This window comes from Miscanthus floridulus, chromosome 9 (assembly GCF_019320115.1).
Source record: "Miscanthus floridulus cultivar M001 chromosome 9, ASM1932011v1, whole genome shotgun sequence".
Classification (NCBI taxonomy): Eukaryota; Viridiplantae; Streptophyta; class Magnoliopsida; order Poales; family Poaceae; genus Miscanthus; species Miscanthus floridulus.
Window position 1 is genome coordinate 127,177,345 of NC_089588.1, and position 26,718 is coordinate 127,204,062.

General features: G+C 44.5%; 1 long non-coding RNA gene and 1 pseudogene across 1 annotated transcript; one reads left to right on the forward strand and one right to left on the reverse strand.

Annotated features, from left to right (window-relative positions):
* The first annotated feature begins 14,008 nt into the window (after positions 1–14,008).
* Positions 14,009–15,966, forward strand: LOC136482917 (uncharacterized). The gene is made up of 3 exons (XR_010765248.1): positions 14,009–14,329; positions 15,107–15,162; positions 15,793–15,966. It is a non-coding gene; the product is annotated as an uncharacterized lncRNA (long non-coding RNA).
* A 1,723-nt stretch (positions 15,967–17,689) lies between these two features.
* LOC136484245 (putative disease resistance protein RGA1) lies at positions 17,690–23,853 on the reverse strand (annotated as a pseudogene).
* Positions 23,854–26,718: the final 2,865 nt, after the last annotated feature.

The window sequence follows — 26,718 nt, forward strand, 5'->3', positions numbered from 1 at the left end:
GCGTGCTGAGAGAGGAGGCGCTCGCAGTGGTGTTGTCATAGCAGATCCACAGCTCACACCAGTATAGAGGGCAGCACTTGAGGAGGCTGAGCGTCATCATGGTGGTCCACCTGGGACTGTCATGATGGCAGGACGTCGACTGGCTATTGAGGAGGCTCGACCTCAAGGGGAGTCCCAGCAGGAGGCACAGTAGCAGCCCCCACCAGCAGAGCCTCAGCCAGCCTAGGAGACTTAGGAGGGTCAGCAGACCGAGGAGACTGAGCCGGCACCCCAGCTATGCCGCTCGGGTCGTACCAGTGCTACAGTTCCACCGAGGCCAGCTACACAACGTAGGGGTTCACGCCCATCGCCCAGACCACAGGGTCTGCCTCCAGTGGTTCACCTCGACTTGAGGGCCGCCATAGCCAGACAGGTTCGCCAGCCGCGTTTTGTTGAGTTCGATGTGTGGTTCCCTCCAAGGAGGGATGAGAGAGCAGCTGAGGGGTTCTATACACCGCTCTAGGAGGACTTCTACAATGCCTATATCAACAGTGGGGCTGTGTTCAGATCTCAGAGGGTCTACAGTTTAGAGTCTATTGTGGCAGCCGCTGGAGAGCACATCCGCCCCTACTTGTCATATTTGCCGGGGCTAGCAGATCTGATTGGCCGGACAGGAGTATATGTACCATCTTGGGTCCGGCAGTTTTATGCTTTACTCTATGTTGATCCGCATCACAACTTCATTCACTTTGCATTCAACGGCAAAGATTACCGGGTGATGAGCTTTAGGGCCCGGGAGATACTGAGATTACAGGAGCAGCCTGTAAAATTGCATGAGGTATGTTATGGACAGCAGGAGCCTCCCAGGCGTCCTCATGGAGGGTTGGTGCCCCCTACAGATTTGGTGCGACATTGCTTCAAGGAGCCGTTTGGTGAGGGGTCGAGCAGGAACCCCAGTGACTTGACTCCTACAGCAAGAGTGCTAGAGGCCATCATCAGGAGGACACTGCTTCCCAGGTTAGGATACAGAGAGGGTCTGACTCGCTTACAACTCTGGCTCCTTAATGCCCTGATGCAGCAGACCATATTCGACATTTGGGACCTCCTTCTATCAGAGATGGAGGATACTATTGCTAAGGGCTTCAAGGGTCGCCGACAACTTCCTTATGCACATTGGGTCACATTCTTGATGCTACAGTGTGTGCACGTCAGGACCCCTGAGTTGGTTGCAGAGTACAGGGCTGCCACCACAGAGTTTCCCGCATACAACATGGCCCAGAGGATCAGGCACAGCACTCCACAGGCACCAGCTCAGCCCAGTCATCGTCCAGATATTCCAGAGTCAGCAGCTCAGCAGGACGAGATCATTAGAGGCATAGCCACCATAGAGGAGGAGCAGCTCAAGGCCTAGCAGGGGATGACCGAGTCCAGTGATAGCTCGGATGATGACTATCAGCCGATACCTCAGATGCCTCCACGTAGACATGATGCAGAGGCCGGCAGTTCCAGCTCAGCACCACCTGCACCGTAGACGGACCCCGCATTGGTTGCTATTCTTGAGCGGATGTAGCGGGAGCAGGCACGACATGCACAGGAGACAGCTGCCAACTTCGCATAGTTTCAGGCTCGTCAGGACGAGTTCCAGCGGCAGCAGCAGCTCCTTCAGCACCAGCAGTTACTTATGCAGCAGCAGCTCATGGGATTCATGCAACATGTAGTGACAGCACTTGGGGCCCCACAGCCACTGTCTTTGCCCCAGCTTGCTCCGCCTGCCACCACTTCGACGACTCCAGCAGTACAGCCCAGCGGGCTTCAGAGTCAGGGACAGCCTCCAGCTCCATTTGCCTCACCTATAGTTCAGGTGTCCCAGTGGTTGTCCTCACCAGTGGTAGCCCTACAGTTCACGCCTTTTCAGACGGGCTTCACACCAGAGCAGTCATCTTCGCTATTCATGCCTGACACATCAGTCTCTAGGAGTCTTGGAGCATCCTTCAGCGAGTTGACCGGCATGCCTACTCCGCCACACATGCATACCGTCGGTCCCTCTACAGCAGCTCCAGCTATCATGACTACTCAGAGGCTCCCCTCATCTATCGCCTCTTCAGATCCTACGATAGACATACTAGCAGCTTCACAGGCAGCACCAGCCCCAGCTCAGACCCAGACCGCTTCAGTGACACTTCCTGCTTTAGAGGGTCAGTCAGTTCAGAGCTCAAGGTCAGATGATGATGGTGCCCAGTTCCATCTTGCTCCACGTACTTCAGCGCCCGGCTCATCCGTTGCAGCCCCGCCGACCGATCCTTAGGTTTTGGTGTTTGACGCCAAAGGGGGAGAGGGTTCGAGTATGTAGACTCAGGGGGAGCGAGTTTTAGGGGGAGCTAGTTTTCTAGTATTAGCTTATTATATACATTTGGAGTTTTATTTGTGTGATACACTATTTCTTAAGCATTCGTGTGTTTACTTTCATGCATACTATTATATATATGTGATAGTGTTATCTACGTGATTGTGATATATGACATGTGTGCTTTCTACTTTGCATTATTTAAATGTCATATCACTTGTGTCAAGCTCATTTGCTTTTGCTTCTGCGTTTATACTTCGAAGTAAATGAGCATTGTTATTTGTACTCATGCTTAATTCATATCCTTTGAGTACATTGTGTTGGCTTGGGTCATATAAGCTTGACTAACACTTTTGTTCTTATTGACAAAAGCTTATATGAACTAAGCCCGTCAAAAACCTCACTCTTTCACATACTCGAGGTGGTATTGTCATCAATCACCAAAAAGGGGGAGATTGAAAGCATCTAGGCCCCTAGTTGGATTTCGGTGATTAATGTCAATACAAGATTACTATGACTAACGTGTGTTTTACAGAGGCAATTGAGTTAGGTCATAGTAATGGTGATCGATTGGGCAATCGTGATGGTCATGCCCCTATGATGGAAATCATTTCGGTTTTCAAAGGATAGACGACAAGGTTAAGGATGACTAGTTCTAAGTGTCGATAGGAGTTGGAGTGACACTTAGAGTAGTTTAGGACTTTGTTTTTCCTTTGGCCGTACTATTAAGGGGGGTATGGACGGGTAGCTTGACCTAGTTAAGTCTAGTGAGTTAGGTGTGGTGCACACTTGTTAAAACTAGCTCTAGGTAGCTCCTATGAATGCCTAAGATCCTTTGGAGCTAACTTCATTCACATATGATCAAGAGTTGGAAGTGAATGGAGGGTCAAATGCTGACTGGACGCTGGCCCCAGTGCGACCGGACGCTGGCCGCAAGGTCCGGTCAGTTCATTTGATCAAGCAGACAGCGTTCGGTGTGATCGGACGCTGGATCGATTAAGTGACCGGACGCTGAAAGGCAGCGTCCGGTCGACTCCAGTAAGGTTCCAAAGAAGGGAATCTATGACCGGACGCGTCCGGTCAGTACTGACCGGACCCTGATGGTTCAGCATCCGGTCGAGTCCAGTAAGCATCCAGTGAGGGTTTCATGCGACCAGACGCGTCCGGTCAGTGCTGACCGGACCCTGTCAGCGTCCGGTCAACACATTTCCACTGGATCACGGGTTGAACTGACCGGAGCGTCCGGTCAATATGATCGGAGCGTCCGGTCACCCCGCAGAAGCTCATAACGGTTCGTTTTTCAGGCTGTCTTATAAATAGAAGCTCCACTCGTGTGTGGAGTCACTTTTGCTCATTCCAACAGCTGAGAAACACGTTTGTGAGTGCCAAGAAGAGCAAGGTCCTAGTGAGGTGATTGAGATTTGAGAATCCAAGAGAGTAGCCTCATTAGTAAATCAAGAGTAGCAAAGTGTGCATCCATCTTCTCATTAGGTTTCACGTGGTCAAGTGAGAGTTCGTGCTTGTTACTCTTGGTGATCGCCATCACCTAGACGGCTTGGTGGTGATTGGGAGCTTGGTGATCACCCTGCGGAGCTTGTGGGTGACCCAACTCAAGTTATGAGTGGCTTTGGGTGATTCGCCGCGACGGAGTGTCGAAGAATCAACCCGTAGAGAGCACTTGATCCTTGCGCGGATCAAGGGGGAGCTACACCCTTGCGCGGGTGCTCCAACGAGGAATAGTGGGGAGTGGCGACTCTCCAATACCTCGGCAAAACATCGCCGCGTTCCTTTCTCTCTCTATTTACTTTGAGCATTTACTTCGAGCAATTCAATACTTGTTTTTACATCCATAGAATTGCTTGCTAGAGTAAGTTTGGAACATAGGTTGCAAGTCCGTTGTGCGTTGATTTGATAGAAACACTTTTCTAGGCACAAGGGGTTAATTGGGCTATCCGTAGGATTTGATTATTGCAAGAGAATTTAGAATTAGCCCAATTCACCCCCTCTTGGGCATCTTGATCCTTTCAGTATTAATTTATGAAAGTCTCGCTACAATGTAGACAATCCCAACTACCACTAAAAAAACTAAAGCTAAAATGCACTTCAGCAGCATAAGGATTTCGCGACCAATCCCAACTAAAACAGACAGATCATGCGTTTGTTCAACATCTATGGGCTTCTTCCGTAGGATCACTGCCTCATCAGCCGTCGTAGCCGCCTATGCAAGAGAGTTTTGCACGTGTTCAACATATTCTTCCTCCCAGTACCAGCCTGAACATCCAGTGCCATCCCACTGAAATTAAAACAAAAAATTAGAACTTTAATCACAATCATCATGAAAATAAGTATAAATTAACCATAATCATCAAATGCGATAAAATAACTCACATTGCGATCCAAACACTTATAGAAGATACGGCCCTTGTTGGGACACTCCTTCCTCACCCGGTACTCCATCACAATCTTCTCCTCACACTTGCCGCATGTAATGAGAGGGAGGTCCGACCTTAGTCGCTTTGGAACCCGATGAGAGGCCGATGACCCAGAAGCAGTTGCCATCTACTCTCTATACTCATTTTTAATATAATATAAATTTATCATTTTATAAACAAATAAAATTAAAAAAACTCTAAAATTATCTATATCTCTAAACCATGAAGTGTGCTATGCATGCTAGAAATGAAAGCTGAATACTAGTTTTGAATAACTACTTTAACCTTCCTTCATCCAAATATGCAAACTTTAAAGTGATTTTGAGATTAAATGGCTTACAAATAAAAAAAAATCCATCATAAAAAACCACATATATCTAGGCCACAAAATAAGATATGATACTGATGAAACATGAGAGTATAAAGTTGATAACCTTTAGAACCGAAGAATCGATGGAGGAATCGAAGAAATCTTATGATTACCGGCGATGAGGAAGAAGAGAGGCCGGCGATGAAGCAAGAACACTAAGCTCGAAGTGGCTCGGGCTCTGAGAGGAAGAAGGGGTATATAGGAGGAGACCTTTAGTCCCGGTTGGAGACAGCAACCGAGACTAAAGGTCCCTTTCTAGTCCCGGACGGAGCCTCTAGCCGGGAGTAGACTTTTACTCCCGGTTGGAGGGACCAACGAGAGTAAAAGTTACCCTTTAGTCTCGGTTGATAGCTTCAACCGGGACTAAAGGTCCCCTGCAGCAAAAGCATGCCACAGTAGCCATTGGACAGGGACCTTTAGTCCCGGTTAGAGATACCAACCGGGACTAAAGGTTTCTCTAGTCCTGGACGTGAAAAATACCGGGACTAAAGCCAAATTTCGAAGTGGATCAAAAGTCGTTTCTCTAGTGTTTGATGTACGCAGTCTCTTTGAGGGGTGCCCTCAACCTGCTGCCTCACTTACAGACCCCTTCACTGAACAAGAATCAAAGGAGGCTATGCTTTCCATGAACCGCAACAGTGCCCCGGGACCAGATGGGTTTGGCCCTGGTTTCTACAGGGCTACATGGCAGACGGTCAAAGTTCAAGTGATGCAATCTATGACATCCTTCTGCAATGGAGAGATTGACCCTGAGAGAGTTAATAGGTCCTTCCTTGTTCTCCTGCAGAAAAAGCCTGGAAACTTCTCTATTGATGGTTTCAGACCTATCCGTCTACAGAATTGCTCAATCAAAATCCTTGCAAAGGTTCTGACCAAGAGGCTGCAGCGAGAAATTGATGCGCTCATCGATCTTAATCAGACCGGCTTCATCCTAGGATGCTCCATCTCGGAGGGTTTTGTTTATGCGGCCAAACTGGTGCAGGTTTGTCACAAGGGGAAAATTCTGACACTAGTGCTGAAACTAGACTTCGCCAAGGCGTTCAATACAGTTAATTGGGATGGGCTGCAACAGATCCTGCTGGACAGAGGTTTCAGCAACACCTGGGTGAACTGGATATCAACGATCCTGTCCACTTCCAAGAGTGCAGTCCTAGTGAACCGCTGCCCTGGCTCCTGGATCACATGCAAAAGAGGGTTGCGTCAAGGAGACCCACTGTCACCCTACTTGTTCCTGATTGTTCAAGAGACTCTTCAGAGGTTAGTTAAGTGTGCAGCTCCAGAAATTGCTCACCCGGTGGACACTCAGGCCCCTGGGGCAGTGCTCCAATACGCGGATGATACATCGATTCTGCTGAAGGGTGACCTACATAGTGTGCAAGTGCTAAAAAGAATTTTGGATGACTTCGCGGCTGCAACTGGCCTGTGCATTAATTTCAACTGAAGGACCGAAACGGTGACCAGAGGGGGTGAATGGAAGCCTCAAATTTCTTTCAAAATATTTAGTCATTGTCCTAAAATCAAACCCCAATGACAAACGCACGAAAGAGAAGTCTACGAGTCAACTAGGTGGCTGGATGTCTATGGCAATGTCCAAGAGACACAGCAGGACACTCGAGAAACAACCAAGCCAAGCCCTTGACGGAACGCCCCAAAACCGAGAAGACAGTGTTGGAATATCTGGGCTAGGCCCATTTATTCCATTTAAATCTCAAGGCCCACGATTAATGCTAGGTGGTTAAAGTGGTTAATCCTAAATGGGTAGTTAAGGAGTATCTTAACCAACTTAAATAGGTGGACTATCTGTGCACTAATTGAGAAGTTGAGGAAGAGAGAAAGGGTGCCACACGCGCGCTCGCTCGCCGAGGCGCGGCAACGTGATGTGTGGGCTAGGCGTCTGGTTTTGCAGTTTTTAATCACGAGTTGATGACTAGTAGCTGACGCTGTGTTTAGTGACTAGTAACTGACGTGGTTTAAAAGGCTGACACCAATGACTAGTAACGACTAGAGGTTACTGGTAACTGATGGCTGGTTAATGGCTATCAATCACCTGTGACAGTGTCCAAGTTCGTTGAATCTCTTTCTCTTGTGTCTATAAAAAGATACTCATACTCTGGTTAACACGCAAGAGGAAAACCACTCTCTCTTCCCTTTTTGCTATTGCTCGCTGCTACTTTCGCATCTCCATCGCAAGTCTCTGCGCACACAGACCTTGCGAGAGCAGGCCTTCGAAACTTTGTCTTGCTGCGACACTTGCACGAGTAGGCATGCGATCAAGTTTTTGGGGAGCGCATCTTCTGCGCGACTGCTCGCTGCGAACGACTACGTCCTACTACTTCCCGAAGGCCGTTCGAGGGACTGCGCTGCACCAAACCGTCACTGCACCGACTCTGATCGACTACATCGAACAGCCCGAACCGAAGTTTCAGGCACAATGTCTGATACTTCCAGTTCTGGGAACGGCACACCCATTGCCTCCGGCAATGGTCCTGCCCTGGGGTACACTCTGAACCTTTTCTGGTTCTTTTGTTTCATTCTGTTCATGATTAAAAATGTGTTAAACATGAACACTCGCACATGCTCTGAGTCACTCACAATTTTCATGATTTACTTAATAATATTCGGAATTAATATATACCGTAAAATGCCTAAATTTTTAACAGACAGCACAGGGCCAGACTGTCCACGTGCCAAGTGCGGACTGTCCGCGTAAGGGGGTCCGGACTGTCCGAGGTCTGCGTCGGACTGTCCGCCGGCAAAAACTCCGAAAACAGACGACGAGAAACAGTTCTGGACTCAACTTTCGCTACAGCGGCGGACTGTCCGTGCCTGAGTGGCCGAGAATGTTACATTATTTATTTTTTATATTTTCTATAAATTTTAAAATCTATAGTTTTTTTGCAATGACAATGACATCCATAACATAAGTTCACATTGACAATAATACAACAATATACTATTAAATCTGCATCGAATTAAAATACAATTTCACCAGCAAAATCATTTCTTTTGCTTCCGCTCCACAAGCGGCTCTACCAGCGGAGCTGGAGCTGTTTTTAGACTCCATTTGATGAAATAGCTCAACGGGTTAGACAAAACAATTCCTAAACATTAAAATGACTATTATGCCCTTCTCTTTCTGTAATGCCCCAAAAAAATTGTAATACCTAATAGAAGAAACAAAATTAAAGGAAAAATTGCTTTAGAGGGAGCGGCCAAGTAAACTTAGGCCAGGCTATGTGGCAGCCCATCTCAAGCCCAACTTGTCCCAATCACCTAGGCTATGTGGCAGCCCATCTCAAGCCCAACTTGTCCCAATCACCTAAACCCTATAGTGTCGTGCTGGGCGACATGTGAGGCCATAGAAGCTGTGTCTTGTAAGCTGTGGCGTAAACAACCATGTACGTTTTCCAATTTGAGTCTGTTATGTGGGACCTCATGGTCAGTCAGTGTAAGAAAAGCACATAAGTGCTGAACCTCTGTTGGGGACGGAACAAGTTATGAAAAGTAAAAGTAGCCAAGGCAGAGGGGTTTACCCTGCCGGCGCCTTCGTCGCTGATCTCCTCTTGTGTGCTCACGTCGACGGCAGTCGCCGGCGGCCAAGGGTGCTACAAGTGGTATCAGAGACATTCTATCCTCGGCGTGGGTGACGGGCGCAACGCTCTCCCTCATCGCCTCCTATCCGCACCACCGACGTCTTCACCGGAGGTCCTACCGGTACGACGTCCGCCCACCTCCCCCACCTCCTCCATCACCGCCGTCCGCTGTTTCTGCTCCACATCTACTCTTCTCTCTCCGGTACCGTCTCAATCCAGTTACTTCGATCTACAGCTCGTAATTCCGGTGGGCAGGTCGATCTCCGTCACGCCCGCGTGGTGTTCGACGCGAGATCCCAGAGGTCCCTCCTTTGGGTTGAGTTGGGTCAGTGACGGTTTTGGGTGTCGGCTACCTTATCCTTCCACTCTCCACTCCTCCAGACACTCTATCACTTCCACCGAATCCTTCTCCTTCTCCGCTTACACCTCGTGGTTCGGATCCTATCCATCTGTCACCACGGCTCCACTTAAACCATCGAAACAGACCCAGATTCTATTGGACACCATGGCCAGAAGTGCGGACGACGAGAAGCAGTTCATGGACCAGGTCATGGAGCAATTTGATCTGTTATTCACCAGAGTTAATGATATTGGGGAGCTTCAACAGCAGATGAAAGCCCAGATGGATATCAGGGGAGCAGCCATGGATAACTATTCTGCTGAACAACACATGATTGCTCAACAAGTCAAAGCCAATGGGGCAGCAGTAGCCCAGTTGACAATGAGACAGTTTGATCAGGAGGTTGCTTATGATGATGATGATGGGGCATCCATGTTGTTTGGAGAGAAGGCATCCTTTCACAATGTCTTTGCCAGAGATAAGGAAACAGTAAAGGCCGAAACTTCAAAGATCAGAAGACACCCACACAGAATTGGAAAAAGAGACAATTTGCCCAGCCCAGCTATGCCCAAGATGCAATTTCCCAAATTTGATGGTACAGATCCTAAGATTTGGAAGGACAATTGTCAGAGTTACTTTGATTTGTACCAGCTGCCCGAGGGCATGTGGATTACAGCTGCTCATTTGCATTTTGAGGGTAATGCTGCTAAGTGGTACCAAGCTTACAAACTCAACCATACTTTCAGAGATTGGGATCATTTTTGTGCTGTCGTGGAAGAGGAGTTTGGAGCAGATGACTATTGAACAGCCATGAGTGATTTACTGGACCTCAAGCAGACTGGGACAGTGACAGAGTACACTACCCAGTTCCAAGCATTGCAGTTCGCTGTCACCATGCACAACCCCCATTATGATGACATGTTCTTCACACCTCATTACATCAGAGGTCTAAAGGAAGAAATCAAGGGAACAGTAGAGAGTCAAATGCCAACAACAGTGCATCAGGCTGCCATAATTGCTAAAATTCAGCAGGGGGTCTATGACAGAAGCAAGACTAGATATCAAAAAAATGTCAGTCAACCAAAACCATACATGCCACCAAGAGTTGAACCCAAGCCAGCCACTCCACTCAGTTCTCTGTGGAAGGATAGGCAATTAAGAGACTACCGGAAGGCCAATGGACTTTGTTTCAACTGTGGTGACAAATTTGTACCTGGCCACCTAGAAGTATGTCCTAAGAGAAACAAGCCACAGGTTAATGCAATGGTCATCAATGATCTTGACAGAGAACTATCTGATGAGGTCCTAAACCAACTAGCAGCTGAAGACACACTTCATGAAGATTTTTGCCAGTTGTCACTGCATGCCATTTCCGGTGTAGACAGCACAAACTGTATCAAGCTGAAAGCTAGAGTCCAGGATAAGGTGATGCTCATCCTTGTGGACAGTGGTAGCTCCCATAGCTTCATTAGCTCTCACTTTGTTGCTTTGACAAAGATACCTACCGTGTCCACTCAACAGCAAACAGTCAAGCTAGCAAATGGTGAATGGATGACCACCAACAGCAAGGTACAAGGATTGTCCTGGTATTGTCAAGGCCATACTCTCTCTACTGATATGGTGGTTTTGAATATGCATCCATATGATGCCATCCTTGGTTTTGATTGGCTCCAGTCCAATAGTCCCATGCAGTGTGACTGGCAACACAGAACACTGGAATTTTGGATCCATGGCAAACCTGTCAAGCTGAAAGGAATCACAGACCCTCCTCTACACCTTCAGTCTATCTCAGCCACTAAGGTATTCAACTCCACAAAGGGCAATGACATTTGGGCTTTTGTTCTACTCGACTGTGTTCCAGCCACCAATCCAAACCAACCTAGTGCAACTTCCCCACCATCTGACATTCTTGCCATTCTCTCCACCTATAGTGATGTGTTCACTGATCCCAAAACCCTTCCACCACAAAGAGCCTATGACCATACCATTCCCTTGTTGCCTGGATCTATCCCCATTAATTCTAAACCTTACCACTATTCACCATTACACAAAACTGAGATCGAGAGACAAGTTCAGGAGCTTCTACAAGCTGGATTAATAGCTCATAGCCATAGTCCTTTTGCCTCACCAGTCCTTTTGGTCAAAAAGAAGGATGGTACATGGAGATTTTGTGTGGATTATAGAAAGTTGAATGACATCACAATCAAAAACAGATTTCCCATGCCAGTCATTGAAGAGATTTTAGATGAATTACATGGAGCTCAGTTCTTTACCAAGCTTGATATGAGGTCAGGGTATCATCAAGTGAGAATGCATCCAGAAGACGAGTACAAAACTGCATTCAAAACTCATCACGGCCACTATCAGTTCAAGGTGATGCCATTTGGACTCACAAATGCACCTGCTACTTTCCAGTGCATCATGAACCAAATTTTGCAGCCCTTTCTCAGGAAGTTTGTGTTGGTTTTCTTAGATGACATACTCATCTTTAGTGCTACTATGGAAGACCACAAACATCATTTGCAGCAAGTATTAGCTGAATTGAGAAAACACAAACTCTTCCTCAAAGAGAGCAAATGTTCTTTTGCACAGTCAAGTTTGGAATATTTAGGCCATATTATCTCAGCAGCAGGGGTGTCCACAGATCCAAACAAGATATCAGCTATGCTCCATTGGCCAACTCCTACTTCCTTCACAGAACTTAGAGCCTTCCTGGGCCTTACAGGTTACTACAGAAGGTTTGTCAAAGGCTATGGAGTCCTAACCAAACCATTGACCAACTTGTTACGACTGAAACAGTTCAATTGGTCTCCTGCAGCCCAGTCAGCATTTGACAGTGTTAAAGTGGCAATGACAAGAACACCTGTCCTGGCCCTGCCCAACTTCCAAGAAACTTTTACAATTGAAACAGATGCTTGTCAGGATGGTATTGGGGCTGTTTTGATGCAAAAAGGTCAACCCATTGCTTATCTTAGTAAAGCATTGGGCGAGAAACATAAAGCCTTATCCATATATGAAAAGGAGTTCTTGGCCTTGATCATGGCAGTGGAAAGGTGGCGAGCTTATTTGCAAAGACAAGAGTTCATCATAGTGACAGATCACAAATCCCTAGCCTATCTCAATGAACAAAATCTACACTCTGAGATGCAGAGGAAAGCAATGACAAGGCTCATGGGACTGCATTTCAAAATTGTATACAGACAAGGCAAAGAAAATGTGGCTGCGGATGCCCTCTCTAGGGTAGCTCATCTTATGGCATTACAAGCTGTGTCTTCAGTACAACCGGCTTGGATACAGGAAGTCCTGAATTCTTATACTACAGACACTCAAGCCCAGCAACTCCTGACACAGTTAGCCATCTCCAGTCCTGATGCCCAGGGTTACAGTTTGGACAGAGGACTGATCAGACATCAGGGCAAAGTTTGGATTGCTCAGAATGCAGCACTACAGACCAAAATACTTGCTGCCTGTCATTCCAGTGCCCTTGGAGGCCATTCAGGAATTGCTGCTACTTACCAAAGACTTAAACGACACTTTGCTTGGAAAGGTATGAAACAAGATGTGGAATCCTTTATCAAACAGTGCTCGGTCTGCCAACAGTCCAAACACTCAAACCATCATCCATTGGGTTTACTACAGCCCCTACCAATTCCAGAGGGTGTATGGAGAGATTTGTCCATGGACTTTATAGAAGGATTACCCAAATCCCAAGGCTTCAGTGTCATTTTGGTGGTGGTCGACAGGCTTACCAAGTTTGCCCATTTTCTGCCAGTCAAACATCCATACACTGCAGCAACTATCGCCCAGCTTTTCATGGACAATGTAGTCAAACTACATGGATTACCAAGCACAATAGTCACTGACAGGGACACTGTCTTTCTCAGTCACTTTTGGAAAGAACTCTTTAAGCTATATAAAGTCAATCTTCAGCTAAGCACTGCCTACCACCCACAAACAGATGGCCAGACTGAAAGAGTCAACCAATGTTTAGAAATGTATCTCCGGTGCTCTGTGCAAGACTCCCCAAAAGCCTGGACTCAGTGGCTGTCATTAGCCGAACTGTGGTACAATTCATCCTATCACACTTCACTGGGATGCTCACCTTTCAAGGCTCTGTATGGTTATGAGCCAAATGTTGGGGCGGTTCCTACTGTCCCAGACTCAACTTCAAGTACTGTCGCTGAGATCATTGCAGACAGGGAATTGCACTTACAAGCCCTCAAGGCTAATCTAGCTAAGGCATAGAACCGTATGAAGCTGCTGGCTGATCAGACAAGACAGGACTATCATTTCGCTGTGGGCGATCAAGTGTTGCTCAAACTTCAGCCATACACACAATCATCAGTGGCTAACAGACCCTTTCCCAAGCTCGCTTACAAGTACTTTGGACCCTATACAGTGCAAGAGCGAATTGGAAATGTGGCCTACCGGCTTCAATTGCCAGAAGGATCTCTAATTCATCCTGTTTTTCACATTTCTCAACTGAAACCTTTTATTGCAGACTACACTCCTGTGTATGACACACTTCCAGTGACTACCGACTTGGAAGCTGCAGCAGCAAAGCCTGAAGCCATTCTGGAGCGCCGATTGGTGAAGAAAGGCAATACGGCGATTCCTCAAGTCAAGGTCACCTGGACCGGGCTGCCAACATCAGCTACGACGTGGGAAGACTACCATGTGATCAAAAAGAGATTTCCAGATGCGCCAGCTTGGGGACAAGCGGCAACTCAAGGGGGGGGGAGATGTCGTGCTGGGCGACATGTGAGGCCATAGAAGCTGTGTCTTGTAAGCTGTGGCGTAAACAACCATGTACGTTTTCCAATTTGAGTCTGTTATGTGGGACCTCATGGTCAGTCAGTGTAAGAAAAGCACATAAGTGCTGAACCTCTGTTGGGGACGGAACAAGTTATGAAAAGTAAAAGTAGCCAAGGCAGAGGGGTTTACCCTGCCGGCGCCTTCGTCGCTGATCTCCTCTTGTGTGCTCACGTCGACGGCAGTCGCCGGCGGCCAAGGGTGCTACATATAGGGGGGGGGCGTGCAGCAGGAAAAGACGTTTTTCCCTTTCCCCTTCCCTCTGCTCGACCTCCAGGGCGCCACCTCCTCTTCCCACAGCGCCCTCTTCTTCCCTAGCACCTCCTACATAGCAGAAATTTCATGGGAAAACGGGAAAGATGGATTGAGGAGAAGGGGATCGATGAGTGGTGCATATTGGACGCAGATCAGCTTTTCCCTCATCCTTTGGTTGCTGCCCTAAGTTTGGGGAAAACATAGGTAAGGTGTATAATCTTTTATCCTTGGTAATTGATGTGTTACATTCTTCTTGATCTTGGAGATTGCTGTTTAGATGGGGTACAATCATCGTTAGGTTTCCGATTGTAGGTTCTGCTCTTTGGCAGCCTGACTGGCGTGGCTGTTTTGGTGGTTTCGGCCATCAAAACGATTTTTACTCAAAATATGTATAATAAGAAAGTTGTAGATAACGCTATTGTCTTTCTTTTGTAAAAAATTCAGAGTTTTGTACAGATTCGTTCTTGAGATATGGATGGCTGAATTGACTGCTGTTTCTGAATGTTCAGAAAGTGTTAATTGTGATATAGCCCTGTTTTAGGTTACCTTATTTATCGAATCTCTGAACAACTAAAACTACAAAGTTGTTGTTCACCTAATGTTAGATGGTTTGGTGAAGTTTCAGAATTTTAGGACAAGTGGGTTAGGAGATATGGTTTTTTCGCCTCAGCTCCCTGAAACTGTCAGACAGTTGGTATAGTCTGTTTTATGATGCATTTTGTGCCTTGTAGCATCTAGAATATAATTAAAGTAACTGAACAAAAGTTGTAGGTTGTTTCCTATAGATTTTGAAGATTTATTTGTTTCCTATCATACCTATTATAAATTAAAAGATATGATGAAATGAATCAGCGTTGTTACAATATGCAGAACACAGTGATCACTATCTTGAGTTTGTCGGCGGGTTGGGCCGTAGGATTGCTTTAGAGTTGTATATACTTGTTTTTATATCTGTGTACTGAGTTTGTGGTTAACAATCAGGTGGTGGTACTTCTGATCGTGCTGAGTGATTTTCTTGTACGACTTCGATATTGGAGGCAAGTGAATGTAGCGGTGGTTTGCTACCGTTTTGGCTTGTTATTTTTATCGCCTACAACATAATGTCAATAATAATGTCATACTACTAATAATCAAACTTTGTGACCTTTGTCTATCCAATCTTATTTAGTGGATGTCTTAATTATCTATATATGGTGTTGCTATTATTCTGTCTTGGCATATGAGATTAATCCATACCCCTTGAAGATGAAGTTGAAGTATCATCGGTGGTTTATGTGGTTTTTATTGTAGCATGCCATGTGCATTGCATCATTCATGTGCATTGGAAGTTATATTGTTGACCTATGGTCACGACCGTACCGGTACAGCATCATGGGATGCAGCTCGACACCTTGTTGGGTGTGCAGGCAGGAGTCATTTTCGCATTGCATTCATATGCATTCACGAAGTATATTGAAGTGATATGTCCCTATTATTATCAAGTTCTATCATATGGCTATGTTCTAAATTGGAAGGCACTCATTTTTATATTGATATTCTATCATGTTTATTCTATATGTGGAATTCAACATTAAACGTTGTTTAATTCAAATTGTGGTTTAAATAGCTTGTCAAAGCAAATTTGGTTGCTGAGATGTTTCATCTCATCCTTGCATTACTCAACCCAGGTACTTGATGCTTGCATGGAAGGGAAGGGGATTAGCGGCACATCTTCACTGATTCACCCACACATAGAGATAATAATGATACGTTTGTCTTGATGTAATAAAATTAGTTTATCGGTCATGATGACCCTTTGTGGTTTAATAATATTAACTGAGGTGGAACATTTTTTAACCATAGTTTTGTCTTGTTGTTGCTTCCCCGTTTTACTAGGTTCATGGGTTTATGTGGCCAAGTTTTAGACTTTAGCATGAGGGAAGGGACGTTAGTGACATCTTGGGCTTTGTGGTGCCTGGGGTGTTACACTTTCCCTTCTATTTTTCCATCTCCTTCTCTTCCCTATGGCCTCTCTCTCATCCGGCGGCCGCCCGCCGTTGCCTAGGCTGTGGCACCTTGCCATCTCCATCACACTCACTGATGTTGGCGGCCCTCGCGCCCTCTCGATGGCCGCACTCACGATACCGGTGGCCCAACGCGCTCCCTCCCATGTTGTCCGGCTAGGCTGGCAGGCGAACAACTTCTGAAGCCGGTGCAGAAGCCGCGCAAAACGGGGTCGTACCTGTAAATATCATAATTTTGCTTTTCGTACTATGTTTGTGTTGGTAGAGTCAGATATTGAGTTTTGTGATTTCTTTGGAACCCATAGAAATACAGAATTATAATATTTGATTAAAGTCAGCAAGAAGTAAGTTATTGTTGGAGACCTCTCTCTCAATTTCCATATGGCAACCCTCGTCGAGGATTGGAGTTGTGTATACCTACAGCTTGGAGATACATTTATTTTGATTAGATTAGATGGCAAACTTATGAAGATTTTAGTTCACGATTTGATTAGTTGGACCATCAGCTGATGGAGGCTCTAATAATAAATAAGTTTTATATATAATATTCATCAACAACTTGCAACTTAGTGGTGGAATATTTGTTTATTAGGGGTTATAGATAGAAGGGTTCAGAGTTCAAAGACCCATAGTAATGGATTTATTATTTGTGTTTATAAGAAAAACAAGAGAGATTAAAAAAAGAAAAAAAAAGAAAAAATGTCATGGAAAGAGAGCTGGATACCAGAAAAACTAATACTCTGGAACCAAAGTTATACACAGAATTACAAAGATTTGTGACATCAAATAGGTATACTATGAAAATATAATTAATAAAAAGTCTAATGATACTTAGTTGGCATTATAAATGTTATTATCTTATCATATAAATTTGATCAAATTTGAGATGCTTTAACTCTCCAAGATTCTTGGAATGACTTATAATTTGGGATGGAGGGAGTACTACCAAACTACCAACTCGCTTGAATTTCGAGTTGAGGAAAGCAACCTTAACATTAGTTAAAACTTGGTCCAGGAATTTTTTTTATTAGGTGATCGTCATCAAGATGGGATTGATGTGCACAAATGGCAAGAGCTACATGCCTAGAACAGTGGAACTTTGCAGGGGCATATGTACATACAGGTGGTAGACGTACGCCTAAAATCTGACTGCACATCTTCACAAATGAAATGAACTAACCTCCTCGATGCATTGTGAATTCCCTTGCAAAGAAATCGAGTTCGATTCGCGGCGGATCGGCACACACGCAGCTGCAAGGCCACAAGATATAATCCTCCGTGATGTGTTGAGCTTGGCATCATCACGCGTCGCCCAGAACTGACTACAATGACAAACAGTAGCACTTTGCACTTTGCACTTTGCACTTGTCACCAGAGTTGGTAGTGTGGAAAACAGAGTAGCGCTTTGCACTCACTGAGCAGGAGAGTGTTACTCTGTCTCTGACTACGATAGGAGCAAAAGCAGAGCAAGGCAAGCGCCTACTACCATGACACTCTTCGGACGCATGGAAAAGACAAAGAAACATATGTTCCATTTGGAAAACGCCTCATCAGGGTCAAAACAAAGACGTTTCTTGATTTAATTCAACAATCCAATCTTTAGATGGTTCTTTGGTCTCTCCGCCAAAGAAAAAGTTTTACCATCTGTTTAAATGAAACATATCCACAGAGCATTCCTCAAACAAAATTCAGGTAGTAGCATACACGCTGGGGCTCCAAACAACGTATGTAATGTTTGGCACAACTTAAAGAAAAAACAAGACTAAAAAACACCAGCAGTATATATCACGACCTTATTCAGATACATACGCAAACAAAACACTGGTTATTCAGACACATGCGCCACTTGATCAGGAGACACCAAAGCGCATCTTATCCTTCCTCGATAAGCAGAGCACCAAATTCTTCGACTCCTTGCATCAGCTTGACACGAGACATGCGTCCGTACTATCCAGTCCAGCGTAATAAGGCACCTGATGGATATCAATGAGACAAATTCTAGACTCTAGTCCTCTCTTCTGCCCTCAATGCCAGATTACCTATAAATAGTTGAAAACGGGCATGGATAATTAAAAGCAGAGAAGATAAACATCTAACCAAATTAGAAAATTCAGACAAGGGTCATAGCTTACATATATCTTCATAGCCATCTCATTCGGCATGTCTGTACGTTCACTATATCCAAGTGTAGACATCCATGTCTTCTCCGTGCAGCTGTTGGTGATGCTCTTGGAGTCCAGGCAGCCACTGTGATGAGGCACCTTCCATATCCTCTGTCAGAAACAGCTGGTGCAAGTTGTCCATCCTATCAACACACCTCAAGTTGGGACACAGCTGTACCCGCAGCTCTCTCACTTGGGGAAGATTCGAAACTCTCTCTAGGCCTTCGCAAACTAAGATTACAAGGACCTCTGAGAGGAAACCGAGGTTCTCCACCACCTTAAGGCTGTGCACTTGTCTTAATCGGAGCTCCTTAAAGCTGGTGGCCTCCTGTCCAAACTGCCGTGGGAGAGCTCTCAGCTTGGGGCAGCGGGCAAGGTCCAACCGCTTCAATCGTGGCAGCATCTGCATCCATGGAGGTGGGGCATCCCACTTTTGATTTGCAGCAGCCTTATCCTCTGCTCCTTCCGTGAATGCTGTTGTTGCTTCTTGTTCTTCTTCAGCAACAAAGGACCACTCCTCCCAGTTGGGCATATCCCAGATGACCAATGTTTCAAGCTTGGGGAAAGCTACTGCCTCTGGAGTTGTGAGATTACCCACCACAGAGCCAACAAATTCGGGTCCAATCTTGGTGACTGCAGTGGCTCCCTTGATTTGTAGATATTTCAAGTTGGGGAGCTGACCGATTGGTGGAAGATACAAACATGATTTGCAATCAATGAGGCTCAAATATGTCAGTGAAGGCAAATGGGCAGCAGTGTCTAGCCAGGTGGGAAACCTCCGGCCAAAGAAATTCGCAAAACGGAGATCCTCCAGGTTGTGCCCTGGGATTAGCAAATCAAAGGTTTTCTCAATATTGATTACAGCATCTTCAGAATATGGCTCGTGTGTGTGTTCAGTGCAACATAGGAATAATTCTCTGAGATGTGTTTTGTTTGCTAGCAGAGTATCTTTACTAGGACAAACTGCTCTTTCCAGTTTGATCATATCAATCCTTCTCAACTGCCAAAGGGGATCCAATTCTTCTAGGTTCCATCCATCTTGCATTGTGTCACTATTAACATAGCTACCACCTATTGGAAAGCCTCCCAAATCATTGAGGGACTTCAATTCACATATCCCTTTTGGAACCTGGTTTATTGGTGTTCCATCAAGGCCCAGGCGTCTTAAATTGCATAATTTGGAGATTGCCAAAGGAAGCCTGTTCAAATTTGGACACCGCTGCAAGTTCAGTATTTGAAGGTATGTGAGAGAACCAATTGACTCGGGAAGATAAGATATGTCAGTCTCATCAAAATCAAGTGACCGAAGGTGGATCAAAGTCCCAATAGAATCTGGAACTTTTTGTATAATTGAACCAGTTAAATTCAAAACTCGAATGCATGGAAGTCTTTTGAATATTGTATTTTCAACTCTTGCTGACTTGGTCCAAATGAGCAATGTTCGGGCTCTAATATCCTCTTTGTTCCCATTGGGGAGAGTTATAGAATCACTATCAGTAAAAATTGAAATGTGCCGTAGTTTGGACAAAGATATAGCCTCCAATGATTGTGTATCTCCACAAAAAAAATCATCCTGCGTCAAATGTTGACCGAGCTGCCTTAAAAGATCATGCATTTTACACCATTCATAGTCAGCATATCGGGGGTTTGGATGAAGGAGATTCCTGTATATCAATTCATTGTAATATTCATCAGCTATATCCTCAAGAAGTTGCTCGCCTTGCTCCTGTACAAAACCTTCAGCAACCCAAAACCTTATAAGATCATCACGATTCATGTTACTATCTTCTGGATATAATGAACAAAATAGAAAGCATTGCTTCAAATGCCCTGGAAGGTCTTCATAACTCAAATACAATGCCCCCCTTAGCTCAATGGGAACTTTGCTCATGGACCAAGCACTTCTGTTTATAAGTTGTCTCCACTGGTTCTCAGTTTTCTCTTTGGTTGCTAGAACACTACCAGTAACCTTGATTGCAAGGGGAAGGCCACCACACATACGGATAATCTCATTCCCTAGACCCCTTAGGTTTGCCACTTCAGTCTCTTAATTAATGTTCATACTTTTCCACAGCAACTCCCATCCGGTGTCATCAGACATCAATTCTACTCGATGAACATCCTGCACACCAATTGCTCGTGCCACAATATCATTACGTGTAGTCATAAGAACTATTGTTGTAGATGAAGTGTTTAATGGAGTTCTTAGTAGATTAGTCCATGCATCATGTTTCCATATGTCATCTAGCACAATAAATACACTTCTATTTTGAACTGCTGTCGCAAGCTTTATGCTAAGTTCTCCAACAGTTTCGTCTTGCTTATAGTCTAAACCAATATTTCGAAGAACCTCTTTCAAAAGAGTGTCTTTAGAGTACTCTTTAGAAACACAAATCCACGCTTGCATGCTAAAAGTGCCTTTTATTTTTTGGTGGTTGTATACTGTTTGGGCCAAAGTTGTTTTTCCAACACCTCCTATTCCAACAATGCCAATCTTGTATGACTTATTTTCTTTATGTGCCAGAATCAGTTCCACCAATCTTGTGCAAGCAACAAAAGTTTCCTTTCCCACGAGGTTAGGCTCCACAAGCTCACTAGTTTTCACCTGCCTCACTACTGAATTCTCTTCTTTAGGTTGCATATTCTTCAGCATCAAAAATCTTTCACTCAGCTTTGAAATCTTCTCAAGTTCAACATTGAAATTTTTTATTCGAACGGCAATTGCATGACGTCTTTGAATATTAGGAATGCAAGATAGAAATGAGAAGCCTGTACATGAAGCAATGTTTTTAGATGATGATGGACGGTCTGCTAGCAGTTTGCTTCCTTCTAATCTAGCCAAATCTATTATATCATCGGCTTCATACATTGCATCTTTCAGGTCTCCAAGCCAGTTGTCAGCGTCATCAAGGAAGCATTGTATCTGTTTCATTGTTCTCTGCATTTCTCTGAGCTCTTCTTTTACCCCTAGAATCATAACAGCCTTCTCTGTTATTACATCTTGCAACTTCTTGGCACATGATCCAACAATAGGATCAAGTATGGTTGCCATAATTAGACAGAATGAATCAATGAGATGCACCCAAAGCGACTTATTTTGTAGCTAGAGTGGCCAAACTTGCAGAGCTGTGGGCTGCCAATTAATGAACACAAATGTTAAGTGGGTTAAAATTGCACAAGGTGCACACAGTTTGTTCTTGCACAAGGTGCACCCAAGGCTTGTTGCGGTCACTTTTGCAGCATATATATTTTAAGTTAATAAAATATAAATGTCTACATATATCTCCTAATTTGTGCATAATACCTATCACGCGTTCAGGTGTCAAGAAGTAGCTTTTGCAACCAACTACTATAAAAATCATCAACTGTATCAGCTATGATGTTTGCAAAATATAGAAGCATGGTGAGGTACCAAAATGGTAATTCTGAATAATCCAAACTTTTAAAGAAAAACTCTGAATCATCCATAGGCATGCTTGTTAGCATCACACAACAAAACCTCAAGTATTTTTCGAAGTCATCTATTTTTGCCCTGACCTTGACTCTTAGACCCTTTTTCATAATGAGCCTGGCTAGCAGGGAATGAAATTCAGAAGTCATGCAAAGAAACTAATAAATAGGATGAACTACTCAAAGATATTTATGGGCATTCATGCAAGGAAAGAGAGGGATTAAGAAGCTGACATGCAGCGAAAGGAGAGATATTCATGGGAGAAAAGGAAAGTTCAATCAGCTATGCAAGGAAACTAATTTAGTTGAAGAAGTCCAAATAGAAACCGTGCGGGTACCTGAAGCGGCGAACGAGTGCTAAATAAAGATTGTAAGAAGCATTTGTGAAAGTAAGAATCAGATAGCTTGTAAAGGGATGTGGACTAACTGTTAGCTTTTTAGTCTACCATGAGTCAAACCACAATTTGGCAATACCAAAACCTTGTTGGCAGACCTAAAACATGGGTAATAGTTTATGTTTGGATTGGTGCCATACCAGTTCATGGGCTTATTGTTTTTCTTTTATAAGCCTAAGCACTTTATTTCCTTTTAGACGAAAAAGCCATCTTAGAAGTGATTGGCAATAAGAATCATATAAGCAGTTTGTCCGTATAAGTACCGACAGTTGTACAAAAAGAAGGAAACATGTATCAGCAAAAACAATAACATCATGGATGCAAGCTTATAATATCAGAAGCATGCCTACAGCTCTTACCTTGGAAAAAATGTAGTCATTACTTGAAGATGATCAACCCATCTTTGCAAAATGTAGACAATTGGGAAAAGTGATTGGTCATAAGAATCACAGAAGCAGTTTGTTCAGATGATCAACCCACCATTACTTGAAGATCGTCACTTAGTAAGCCCAATGAAATTTTAAGGCCACAGCTTCAGAAACCAATATATAGAATAGATAACAGAGGACTCTCGGTCTCAGTTGATCACACTACGACAACTGTAAAAAGTAGAGAGAATGAAAGCTTGATTGAATCAATAGACTTAATATATTTTTCCAGAGTAAACACCACTAGTCAATCCGAGATATTAGAACTGGGAAAGATATACCTGCATATGGTTAGCTACTGGTTGTAACAGGATGCATGTTTTCCTGATCCCAACTGGATGTTGTCCAAAAGAAACTGGTGCTCTGTCAAGCATCAAACTTCTGCAATCTCTATGTGATTAGCACGTGCAAATATGGCATTTTTTAGGAGAAAATGAAGAATGACATCATAACTGTTTCTTGATTAACTTGATCCCCTGGAGCTTTTCACAGCAATTAACACTCCATGTGCATCTGAGAGCTAGAGGAACTGACAGCAGAGTGATCCGGATGTAAACCAGTATGTGTCTATGCGACTTTTTGTCTGAGAGAAAAAAAGGAATGAACTGAGAGAACGATAGGAAGAAGTCTGAAACCTTTATGGGCCAACTGATTTATGTTTTGCTTACCAAACTGAAAAGGATGCAGAGAACCAGGGGAGGTGTCAGAAAGTGAAACACTGAAAGCCAAAACAGCAGTGGCTACTCAATCACGCTTTCCGTTCCTCCTCTCATTTGCATAATTTCTGAAGCAGGAAATGAAATCTTGCAGAAAATATTTATGTAGATTAGTATCTACAGGTTCACCAATATTTCCCCGTTCAGTGGACAGTGCCTTTCTTCAGCACAACTTTGCATAAGTAAAGAGAATCCTTTTAATCTTAACCAAGAAGGAAAAGAGTCTGACAATAAGAACCCGTAGTAATCATCTTTGCAGGAGCAGTTTGTTCAGATCACAACCCGTGAGTACTCCTGTTGTTGAACCCATATCAATCTATCACCGAGAGAGAGAAAAACCAATAAATCACACTGCGACAAGAAGTCTTGTAACCTGGTTGATTGAATTGCTATAGCTAGAATAATATGCACTTAGTAGGCGAGAAGAATCACTATGATCTCAGAGATACTAGAACTAAATATACCTGATGACAAGACTCTGATTCGTATGTTCTGCACTTCTGTTATCTCTGCAAGTGTAACGAGATGGCAAAGGAGGATATATAAGAAGTCTTCCTTCATCAGCTGGAGGCCATGGACCTTTGCAGACTTTCAGCAGTGCAAAGAAGAGCTAATGGATGAAATCTGGAGAGCTACCAGCCTAGCAATCAGCAGCAACACGCTTTCTCTAGGTTATATCAATCGAATAATGTGATGAGTACTGGCATAAAAGACACACGTAGACTACAAAGCATGGTGTACAAATACACATTTTAATCCGGCCGGTGGTTTTGGCTGAGCACCTCGTAAACTAAGTCAAGGAGCAGCCAATTGGCAGATTGTTGGAATTAATTAATTTAGTAATCCTAATAAAAGCAGTCTGCCGATACCACCGAGAGTCCAAGGCCCCGAAAATAAGTTAGTAAGCAAATTGTATTATTGAAAAGATGTCGCTGTTAGTCATCGATCTATGCAAGTCGCATGACTGTAAATTACAAGGGCCGGCCGATCCATCTAGATGGTGACTATAGGTGATATAAAAATATGTCTACCAGAGGACAAGCTACCAGCTGCTTGTTATGGCGTTACATATAAACGAATATACTATATAATATACTAGTAACACGCAAGCGAGAGCAAAATGAAGTTTGCTGCCGTAGCTTTATACATACATGTAGCACAAACTAGTTCCACCTTACAATAACAAACATCCTCGCAGAACAGTGAAACTCGATGTGAGCCTGCGAAGAAACAGAATTCCATTTGCACGCACGCACGCACGGCACGAACAGGAGACGCGCAACCGAGAGACGTAGCCTTTGCGGGAGATTTTGAGAGGGAGAGAGAGAAACAACGGCGGCTCGTGCTTATAAAAGGAACGGCGAGGACGAGCAGCGTCCGTCGGTCCGTAGCGAGGCTCGCGGGTATACTCCAGCACAGCTCCCTCATCACGACATCATAAACAAATATATGTCTAGTACAGCGCCGGATGGACGAGCACAGCATCGCCACAGTGACCGGCATGGGCGGGCTCTCCCAACGTGCGGTTGTCCAGGGACTAGTCGGCTCCCTGTCGGCAAGCCAGTTGCCGATAGGTAGCCTATAGGCAACCCGGCGACCGATAGATTACTACTCTTACAATTCTTTTTATCCAAATGCTATATTTACAATTAATAATTAAAATACTATTATTTAGGCCACTGGGCTACTATTGTAGTATGCCTGAGCACTAGGTGTGGTCGTGGATGCTAGCGCATCCTCGCGGCAATGGGGCGTCGGCGGTGTAGAGTCGAGCGCAATATGGCGGCAGCGGTGTCCAGATTTTGTACTAGCAAAAAAGAAGAAAACTCGGAGAGATTGCTTCTCTCACTACCTTGAACCTTTCGTGGACTGCGCGGATGCTTCATTTGCTATGGCTGGTGACACACAACATACAGCACCGGCAAAACCACAATGCAAATGGATCGGCCTGTCCCGCGCCCTACTGTAGTAGGTCAGGAGGATCGACAAGGGCCAGTCAACACAAGTTTGTTATTTGACCTTTTCTGAACTAAAAATCCAAACGACGAAATAGGAGTTTCCTCTGCCGGGACGGAAGAGCTAGGAAGGCCAATGACAGAGTTCCATCGTCGTCCTCTAGTTTTAATGCCACGATACGATACCATTAAAATTTCTTTCTTTCGATTGACGCACTTTAACAAAATCTGTCCGGCAGCATCCACGGCACATGATTTCTAGCCATATGGTCCACCACTGACCCAACTCTGAAGTTTGAACCGGCCACGGCCTGTTGGGCTGTCCATGCCACGCACAGACCCACCGTACGGCACGGGGCCCGGGGATGGGGGAGCACCCGCCAACACATCCGGAGGCCCACGTACGGAGTACGTAGACATTCCACCTCTCCTGGCACGGGATGCATAACAAAGTTCTTTGATCTTCTCATTTGTCTATACTAGTCCATCAACCCGTGCTCTCACACGAGGCAGAATTTTAGAACACATAATTATTAGTTAATGTTTAATATATAATCTAACTAATAGAAATACTAAAATTAAATCGCATGTTTTTACACTTGGTTAATTTTGTAACACAATAGATACTATGATGTCTTTATCCACTCGTGATAAATGTTTCAATTACTAAATATTAGCTTAAACTATGGCCACTATTGTTGTGGCCCACATTAAATTCTGATGTGATGAATCTAAAATAAATTACTAATATTGAATTGCTCGTTTTTCTCTTTGTTCATTTTCCAACACAATAGACTCAACAGATACAATGTTGTCTCTATCTAGTTGTGATCAATGGATATCAGTTACTAATCTATATGTTTTTCCATCTATATCCATTCCTCTTTCTCTTTGCAAGTCACCTCTGTGTAACTTGAATATTGTAACACCCAAAATTTTTCATTCTTTTAAAATAAGTAAATTTGATTTAATTATGTTAATAAGTGTGCATTCAATTATAGGAAATTAATAATTTTTGGAGAATTAAAATCAATTATAAGATTTGAAACTTTTGAATGCATACATGCTGCTGCAATATTTATTCGTGGGATGTTTGTTCTTGAATTAGAGTTCAAATGAATTCAAAAATTATTTGAAAATGCTTTTGGGAAAATTTTGTTTGGAAAATAAAAAGGAAAAAAATGAACATCTCCTCCTCTTCCTTGTTTTCGGCCCGCTGGCCCCTCTCCCTTTTTCCCCGCTCGGCCCGCCAATCGCCGGCCCAGCCGCGCGCCTCGGCCGCTCGGCCCAGCAGCCGCGCCAGCCCAGCAGCCGCGCCAACCGTTGCCGCGCGCCTGCGCCCGTGCCCTGCCGCTGACGCCCGGGCTCGCTTGTCGGCGCCGTCTTCACCCCCGCGTGACTCGGCAACTGCCCGCGCGTGCGCCTGGGCAACCACCGCCGCGCCCGGCCTTCTCACGTCGTGGGAGCGCCCCTCCTCGTGCCTG